This window comes from Scleropages formosus, chromosome 22 (genome assembly GCF_900964775.1).
Source record: "Scleropages formosus chromosome 22, fSclFor1.1, whole genome shotgun sequence".
NCBI classification, from domain to species: domain Eukaryota; kingdom Metazoa; phylum Chordata; class Actinopteri; order Osteoglossiformes; family Osteoglossidae; genus Scleropages; species Scleropages formosus.
In genome coordinates this window covers 13,562,739-13,571,852 of record NC_041827.1, presented here as the reverse complement: position 1 = coordinate 13,571,852, position 9,114 = coordinate 13,562,739, and the positions used below count along the sequence as shown (strand labels likewise).

Here is a 9,114-nt window from a genome sequence, read left to right as displayed (position 1 = left end):
GGCGTAAGGCCGGAGGGGGAGGGGACACACCCGGGACGGGACGCCAGTCCATCACAAGGCACCCCAAGTGGGACTCGAACCCCAGACCCACCGGACAGCAGGACTGCGGTCCAACCCACTGCGCCACCGCACCCCCTTATACATATACAGGAACTCTTCTTAAAAATCTGACCTTCAGCTAGTGAACAGTACCAGACTGAAACGTTTTCAGTACTTTTCACTACAGTCATGGACATTACAGTACACCCTTACGGGGGTTACTTCACAATGTGCTTTTGCTGTACTGAGACCAGAATTAAAAATGGATTAAAATCAGACGGACACAGTATTTAGAGTGATCAAGAGACTTTATTTTATTTTAGTCGATCCGTCGTGTCTGCAATGGAGTTGAATTTAAGAAGGAAGGCTCATATCTGGAATGCTGAGATCCTATCCAGTAGACTGTCCTTCACACCGCTTAAATTTCTGCTTTTACTGATTCATAATCTGTAACAGAAAAAGGCCGCTTGTTAAAACTCAGAAACATTATATTGCGCTACGAAAAACCTCAATAAAATTAAAATATTTCCCTTCCAACTACATTTTAAAAATTAGATTGCATCAGTTAGATATGATCGTATCAATTAGATATGGTAAAATTGACTATAGAAGTAATTTTAGATCATTTAGCTTTCTGTAACAAATCACTTGCAGTTGTGTGCCTCGTCCGTTTAGGGTTAGTACTTTGATCAAGGTGGTAGGGGAGGAGGGAGAATCACACCAGAGACCTTCAGCTTGGTAGAGGCTGACTAAAAACACGGTGCCACCAACTGCCACAAATCTAAAACTGCACTTGTTCTGAGACAAACAGTTCTCATTGGTTCTCGCGAACAGTGACTCTCTGTGATTGGCCAGTAGGAGCCTACGGGTACTCACTCCTTCCATCCAGGTGGTGTACGCCGAGACTCGGGTGAAAACGGTGGGTTTCCTCAGTGTGTTGCAGCCGAGGGCGGACACAAAGCTGGTCACACCATGGACATAGTAGCGTCCATTGACCTGACAGTTCAGTGGACCGCCAGAGTCACCCTGAAGAGTAACAGACCTTGAGTTAACAAAAGGCACGTTTTTGGATATCTCATTTTGATCCTCAAAACTTGAATCACACCGTTTGAGATGCATCACTAGAATTTAACACCTTTAAAATATTTACATACACACACACACACATTTTCGTAACCGCTTGTCCCATACGGGGTTGCGGGGAACTGGAGCCTACCCGGCAAAACAGGGCGTAAGGCCAGAGGGGGAGGGGACACACCCAGGACGGGACGTCAGTCCGTCGCAAGGCACCCCAAGCGGGACTCGAACCCCAGACCCACTGAAGAGAAGGACCTGGTCCAACCCACTGCGCCACCGCACCCCCAAAATATTTACAGATATGAATATTTCCCTTGATTTATCAAAAAAGTTATGTTTTATACTTTTGTTTATGTTGTAGTAATAAGGGCTGAGTCACCTGGCAAGCAGAGTCACTGCCGCCCCCTGCACAGACCATAGTGGTCTTAACAGTGCTGCCCCACCAGTCACTCCTGGAGCAGGTGCTGTAGTCCACCAGAGGCAGGTACGCCTGCTTCAAAGAGGCAGACAGCTGACCCCCACCTGCAGAGACCAAGGCCGACACAGTCAGGGATGGCTAAGGTGTCACACAGTAAGAACAAATCTCGTTTCAAACATGCATATAGCACACGAAAACACACAGAATGCAGTAAACAGGTAACATGACAATAAAAAATAAGGCTGTAAATCACCCAGGTAAAGTGTTATACTCACTCTGGGTGTAGCCCCAGCCTGTGACGTAGCAGGGGTTGTTGTTGGGCAGGATCTGACCGAATGAGGGCAGAGAAGCCAGCTGCACGTAGGAGTTGAGGGTGGCATCGAAGGACAGACGGAGCAGAGCGATATCATACCTGAGGGGAGGCAAATGAGCCATACGGGTGTTCAGATGATGAAAAATAACCAAATCACCTTAGTGTCATTTACAGCAAGTCACATAAATACTCCATAAACTCATTTTTTTCTGGTAATTTTTGGCTACCAGGGTTAATGTTTAAGTGTTTGACCAAGATTCTTTACAGGTGACCTGCCTTCACTACCACTTATAATTTTTCGGATATCATGCGTAGGTAGGTACAGGCTCTAGAACCGAATTCATCTCATTTTGACCACTTGCACGGTTTTCACGGCAAAGGAGGCTATGAAAAATGCTGATCACTGCTTTCTTCCACAAACGACTGCTGTACCACTTCATCACTATGGACTGTGTTTTGACAACAGAACATGCAAATTTTGAGTTGAGTTTTGACTAATTTACTATAATTAAGCAAAAAAAGGTCCTACAGTACTTCTCAAATTTTAAGTAAGAAAAGCTCGCCTGGCTTATCCACTCACCCGTTGGCGAGACTGTTGGGTTCCAGTTGGGGTGTACGTAGAAATTGCTCACAGCAATCGCCTGCTCTGTGCCCTCACTCACATATATGTTGTGATCGCCAAGAACCACTCGCCAAGTCTTTGTTCTAGAGAGCAGTAGGGTACAGAAAACAGAGATTGTTAGGGTGTACAGTCTATGTTAGTGATACACACATGCACCATTTCTAATGAATATAAGTATGAAATTTAGTCATTATAATAGACTGCTACTGGGCTGAGGCCTTTGTTCAAGGTGCCTTACAATGTTACAATAATCACAAGTTACAAGTATATTCCCTTTTATGCAGCAGGGTATTTGTAAAGGAGCAACTCAGGATAGGCACTTTCCTCTTTCTCTCTAAAGAGTTGTTCATAGAGACCACTGGATGCATGGTCCAAACCCATTATACCGCACAACCAAAGTTACAACACACCAAAGTGCTGCCGTAAGTCTTTTAGGACATGCCAGCTTAGGCCCCAAACTCACGTGTCCACACAGTGGGCAGCTGTCATCACCCAGCCTCTCCTGACCAGAGAACCTCCACAGGCATGGAAGTACCAAAAGTAGAGAAACCGATACTGAAGGGAGACCTGAGACACAAAGCAGGAAAAATCCATCAGGTACATTATAATTAACATATGGACCATAAATTAACACATAACTGTTGAGTTAAATGAGCCTCACCAAAAGGGGCTAAACCTTAGTCTCACTTAAAGAGGCCAGTATAGCAAAAGCATTATTTTCAAATGACAAAAAAAAAAAAAAAAAAAAAAAAGTGACGAATGCTGAAATTGACAAAAACATTCAACACCGTTATGTGTCATACCTGCCAGGGCCAAGCATGGGGTTGGGCTTCACTACCCCCCACAACCTTATCTTGCAATGCTTCCATGTATTGGGGCTTTACATTTTGCTCAGCAAGCACTGGGGAAAACCAAAAGACAGTCAACATTAGAACAATGTGAAAACTATCGTGAACCTTGCAAGAAATTGACTAAGATTAGTCAAATGGATTTAACTATGCATACCGATAACGTGACTGAGTGAAAAACTTTGCTGTGGAAAAGACGGTTCTTACCCAGTGCTATGAGAGCACTCAGCAGTAGAAACTTCAGCATGTCTGCAGGCCTTCTGGACTCTGTGATGAGCTGGGATTTTCTGACTCACTGTTGTATCTGATCCTGGAAGCTCCATTTATATAGGTTGCTTATAATATTTGTGGAATGCGTGTTCTTGTTTTTAGTTATGTCAAAGCCAACTGGTTCAACTGGTCAAGTCAACTATTGCCTATGTGTAAGTGTGTTAGAGGACTCAGTCATTTTTCTAACATATATGCTACATAATACACACACACACACACACACACACACACACACACACACACACACACACAAACACACACACGAACACACATAGCCTGAAACCACTTGTCCCAAGTGGGGTCACAGCAAGCCAGAGCCTAACCCGGCAACACAGGGCGCAGGGTTAGAGGGGAAGGGGACACACCCAGGACGGGATGCCAGTCCATCCCAAGGCACCCCAATCAGGACTGGAACTCCAGAGCCGTCCAAGTCCATCATGCCAAGCCACTGCGCCCCCTTATATACTACTGTATTTACTATATAACATATACTGTATACTATATACTACACTATAGTATGGTTTTCCTTGCACAAAACACAGTATTGTGCAAAGTCTGTGTGTGTGCAAATCCATATTAATAACATTTTTGTGGTTCACAAAAATTAAAATGTGCGTTTGTAGGAATACACCAGTTCACAGACTGTGTTTTGTGTACAGACATGTTGTCCCTAATAAATCTATGGACATGAATTATTATTATTACCTGTTACTTGGCAGGGCTTTTCCAAGGTATCTGACATTTTTTTATCTGACATTTATTTCTGACAAGCTTTTTATTTTTTTAAATGAAAGTATATTTCGATTTATGTGGCAGCACATTTCATTAAAAGAGTAATTTCATTCATTCATTCATTCATTCATTCATTCATTCATTCACATGCCATCATAAGCTCCGAACTCACTTGTTCACACAGCTGGCAGCTACCATCACGAAGCCTCTCTAGACCAGAAAACCTTCACAGGTGTGGTAGCACGAAAATATAAACAGGTACTGACAGAATACCTGAGTGAGAGAGCAGACGGAGGTCTCAGGTATATTACATTTCCATAATTATTCATTTGACTTAACCTCCAAAGTCAAGTACAGTACAATATAAAATAAATGCAAATTTCAAATATCAACAAAAAGTGACAGAGGAAAATTGAAGGTGAAAATACTGAAACTGACTAAAACACGGATCACTGGTGTGTGTTATAACTGTCAGGGTCAGGCACTGGGTGGGCCAAATTTACCTATGACCCCTTCCTCCACTGCATCAAAGTAATACAGCTGTGGCTTGGACTCAGCGAACACTGCAGAAAAGCAAGGGACATGAACTACTGCCATATTTATATGTTAAGAGGAAGGCTATGAAAGCTGCTGTTACAGCTGTGGACAGGGCATCTAGATGGCTGTGGATCAAGAAAGGTGAGCTGTGGGTTCAAGGTAGCACTGCCTGGACAAAGGCTGGGACCTAATCAACCCTGATCAGGTTGCCTGGGGAGGGGTGTCTGATGCAGAAAGGCCCAAAACGCCTGGTGACCCCTGGTTGCATGACTGATGATGTGTCCACGTGCATCACAAGATGTATGATATCAACTGAAAAAAATAAATTTACATGAAATTTATATTTATTCATTTAGCAGATGCTTTTCTTCAAAGCGATGCACAATCTCAGAGAAAATAAAATTTGCTGAATGTACGCCAAGCGTGTTAATTCCCTTGTTTTCATCCGATCAAAGCTAACCAGTCATTTCTCCTGTATCTAAAAGATGACACAGAGTTTGCCTGACCTCTCTATGACTCATTTCACTGGTGTTTTTGTAGTGTTAAGTCTCTTACCTTGCAAGATAATCAAAAAATGCACACATGACAAGCAGTGACATTTTGGGGCAGTTTTTCTCTGTAGCTACATTTTTTCAAACTGATGCAGAATTGAAAGAAACAAAAGTGCAATTCAACGACAGATGAAAAGATAAAGACGCAGACACATGCTTCTGAAAGTACAGCCACTTAGTCAAACACCACCATACATTACACAACTAGCAGTGTATAGAGTTAATACACACACATTTTCAGAACCGCTTGTCCCAGACGGGGTCACGGGGAACCGGAGCCTACCCGGGAACACAGGGCGTAAGGCCGGACGGGGAGGGGACACACCCAAGACGGGACGCCAGTCCATCGCAAGGCACCCAAGCGGGATTCGAACCCCAGACCCACTGGAGAGCAGGACTGTGGTCCAACCCGCTGCGCCACCACACCCCCCGTATAGAGTTAATAGAGAATCCAATTTAAACTGATATTGTAGTACAAGTTTATGAAGTAGATGGGAGACCTAAAGAGGAGTGGGTCGGACAGAGCTTTATTTTGTGATCCCTCTTGAATATTGAGATGCATTCAGCAGTTCTGAGTCTAAGAGGGAGATCATTCCACTACATTGAGCACAGCAGCCTGACTGTGGTGTAGCCAGTGATCAGACTGCAGGAATCAGGGAGCAGATCCGTTGATGGTTTTGAAGGCCGTAACTAGAGTTGTGAACTACAGGTAGTCAATGGACAAACATAAAACAAGGAGATACATGGGAATGCGTTGGTAGGTTGAACACACCTTGTGCAGTAGCATTCTGAGTCAACAGGAGAGGTCTGATGGTGGAAGCTGGAAGGCCAGACAGGAGGAAGTTGCAGTAGTTCGGTGGATATCACCATGGCCTGGACCAGAGGTGGCATTGCGTGTGTTGTGAGATAAGGGTGGATGCTGCGGATGCTCCAATGGTGCAGGTGAAATAAGAAAGTTTCCAGTTGAGAGAGTTCCCAGAAGGGATTGCCATTTTGGGAGATGCTGGAAAGACATCCAAGTAGAGATGTCTGAGGTTCAAGCTGTGATACATAAGGACATGTCTGTACCTGCTGGGGGGAAAAGAATAGGCAATTAGTAGGCAATGAAGGCAGTTATTGAGCCAAGGAAAGAGGCAGAGATTAAGATTAGGGTGTCTTGTAGAGCACCAGTTGAAAGGGCTGTGGAGAAGACAGGGAGCCACCTCAGACCAACTGGTATGATCTACCCAGTAGGCAGAACTCTAACCATTTCAGTGCTGTTCCTTTGATGGCTAGCTGCCCCAGAGAAAAAGGTAGAATCTGGTAGCTGACAGTATCCGCTGCTACAGAAGGCCAGGAGAATAAGAATAAAGGTATTGGTTATAAGTGCATGTTCCAGAGTTATTGACAGAATAGGGAGAAGAGAGACCTGCCTGTAATTCTGGACTGAGTCTAGATCCAGAGAGGGTTTCTTTAACAAGAGAGAGATGTGGGCAGTTTTGAAGGCACCTGGGAAGCAACCAAAGAGCGAGGAATTATTAATAGGAGAGATCAAAGAAAAAAGTTGCAGAGAAATTATCTATAGGGCAGGTGAAGAGATGCGATCAAGAGAAAAGGTGCTAGGTCTGGATAAGAGTAGAATGTCTGTGATTTCACCTTCTGATAAGGTTGAAATGCAGAGAATGAGACTTTGCTGGAAATTCTACCATGGTTTGAAAAGGCAGGTGCCAAGAACTTGGCAGTGATGGAATTCTCTTTGCCTCAACAGAATGAGGCAAAATCGTCAGCAGCGAAGGAGGAGGAAAGAAGAGAACGATGGGTGAAGAGAAAAGAGAAAGTGAAAAAAGGGTTATATGGGAGTTATTGGCTACAGACAAGTTTATTCTGGAAGAAAGTAGTGGTTGGCTCAGGAAAGAGAAGAGTTAAAACTATAAGATATGACTGAATGTGAGAAAACTGCAGTCTTTATTTGCTTGCTATTATCTTGCACAGTTTGTTCAGCTATCGATTTTACGGTAGCTTGCAGTAACATATGAGAGGATAGATCATGTTTGCATGATAATTTGCAGTATTTTTTGACGAATGTATCATTTTCTGATCAGATCCTTTGCATATCATGAACCAATAAAAAAGTCTTTAAAATAGTCTTCTGAGGATGTATTCAGTCAACTACTGTATAACTGAGCAGGTGTGTGAAACACTGGTGTCCAACAGACAGCAATTCATATCAGTGAGCGATATGAGGATCTGTGTGGTCAGTGTGTGTGCTGTGATCATACAGTTTTTTCCACTTTCTGCAGTTCGATGACATGTTGAACACCGACCTCATTCATTATGCCTCAGTGATATGTGCGGTTTCCAGCAGTTTATACATAAACATTGCACATTTAAAGCTGCAGCATCAGAATAATCACCTTTTTATCTAATTGCAGTACTCACTTCTTCAATATATTATTAATCATAACTATCTAAGTTTCTAAATGATTGATGTTGTACAGTTCATCGTTTTGGCTTAGTTTATTTGCAGGTTCTGCCCAGAAGATAATAGTAAAAATCCCTGCATGAGTTGTGTTAAGCTTTCCCTTCCCTGTTAAGGAGCTCAGCAACAATTTAAAATAATATGAGGCCTTGTAAAAACTAGTCTTTTCTTTGTGTCTCTTCAGGTCTGATGATTGTCTGCGTTTCACTGTTTAAGTGTTTTGTTTATTTGGTCTCATATATGTTACATTTATGTATGCGGAGTCCAAATGTGTTTCCAGTTCATCTGCTGATCATTAATGTGTCTGAAAAGACAAGAAATTCCAAATAGCCAAAGCGAACCAGTTGCACAATGCCATTAGAAGTGAATGAAAAATAAAATGCTTATTCTTGTCATTATTTTCTTAAATAACTAAAATGGATTTAATACCAAAAGGAATCTTAAACTAAAAAAAAAACTTAAAATACTAAAGTAATGTACAGTTAGAAAAAATATTTATGCATTGATTTATGCCTTTTTGTTTCCTCAACTAGAAAATGAACACCAAAACTTTAATTTTGGGTTAAACAGGCTTTCTCTATGGGTGATGGTCAGTCATTCATGGACTTATGTATTTCGGGGGTCTAGCAACCTACACCCTATGAAAAACAGTGATGACAGTGCGGTATTTGAAAGTGTGTGCAGTTAAGTTCAAAAATATGAAACTGGTTTCTGTCATTTTGAACTGCCTTTGTTATACCTCTCACACATATCCTGATGCAGACATCCTGGACTCTGTGATGAGCTGGGATTTCTGACTGACTGATGTATGTCATCTTGGGAGAGCTGTATATAGGTAACTTGTAATAATTAATTAACTTATTTGTATAAGTATACCAACCAATGTCTACAACTGCTTGTTATATCTCTCACACATATACCATAATTACAGTGTAACACCACAGAACACAGTATTTCTGTATGCAGTGTTTTCATTTTTTTGTGTGTGGATCCATGACATCAATAACATTTCTGTGTCCACAACACTGAGAATGCACTTTTACAAACTATTTAGATATTTGTGGAATGTACAGTATATTATGTGTTCTTTGTCATAATTACCATCAGGATCAAGCAGTCCAACCAGCCATTTCCATGTATAAGTCTACAAGAGAACTGTTATCCCTCTTAAACATGTATCATGGTTACACTGTGAAATCACAGTTTTATTTATACAAAGCATGGTATTTCTTTCAATGTGCATGAGCTA

At 42.1% G+C, this 9,114-nt stretch overlaps 1 pseudogene; it reads right to left on the bottom strand.

Annotated features, from left to right (window-relative positions):
- Positions 1-345: 345 nt before the first annotated feature.
- Positions 346-3,601, bottom strand: LOC114909332 (elastase-1-like; annotated as a pseudogene).
- Between the last annotated feature and the right edge of the window lie 5,513 nt (positions 3,602-9,114).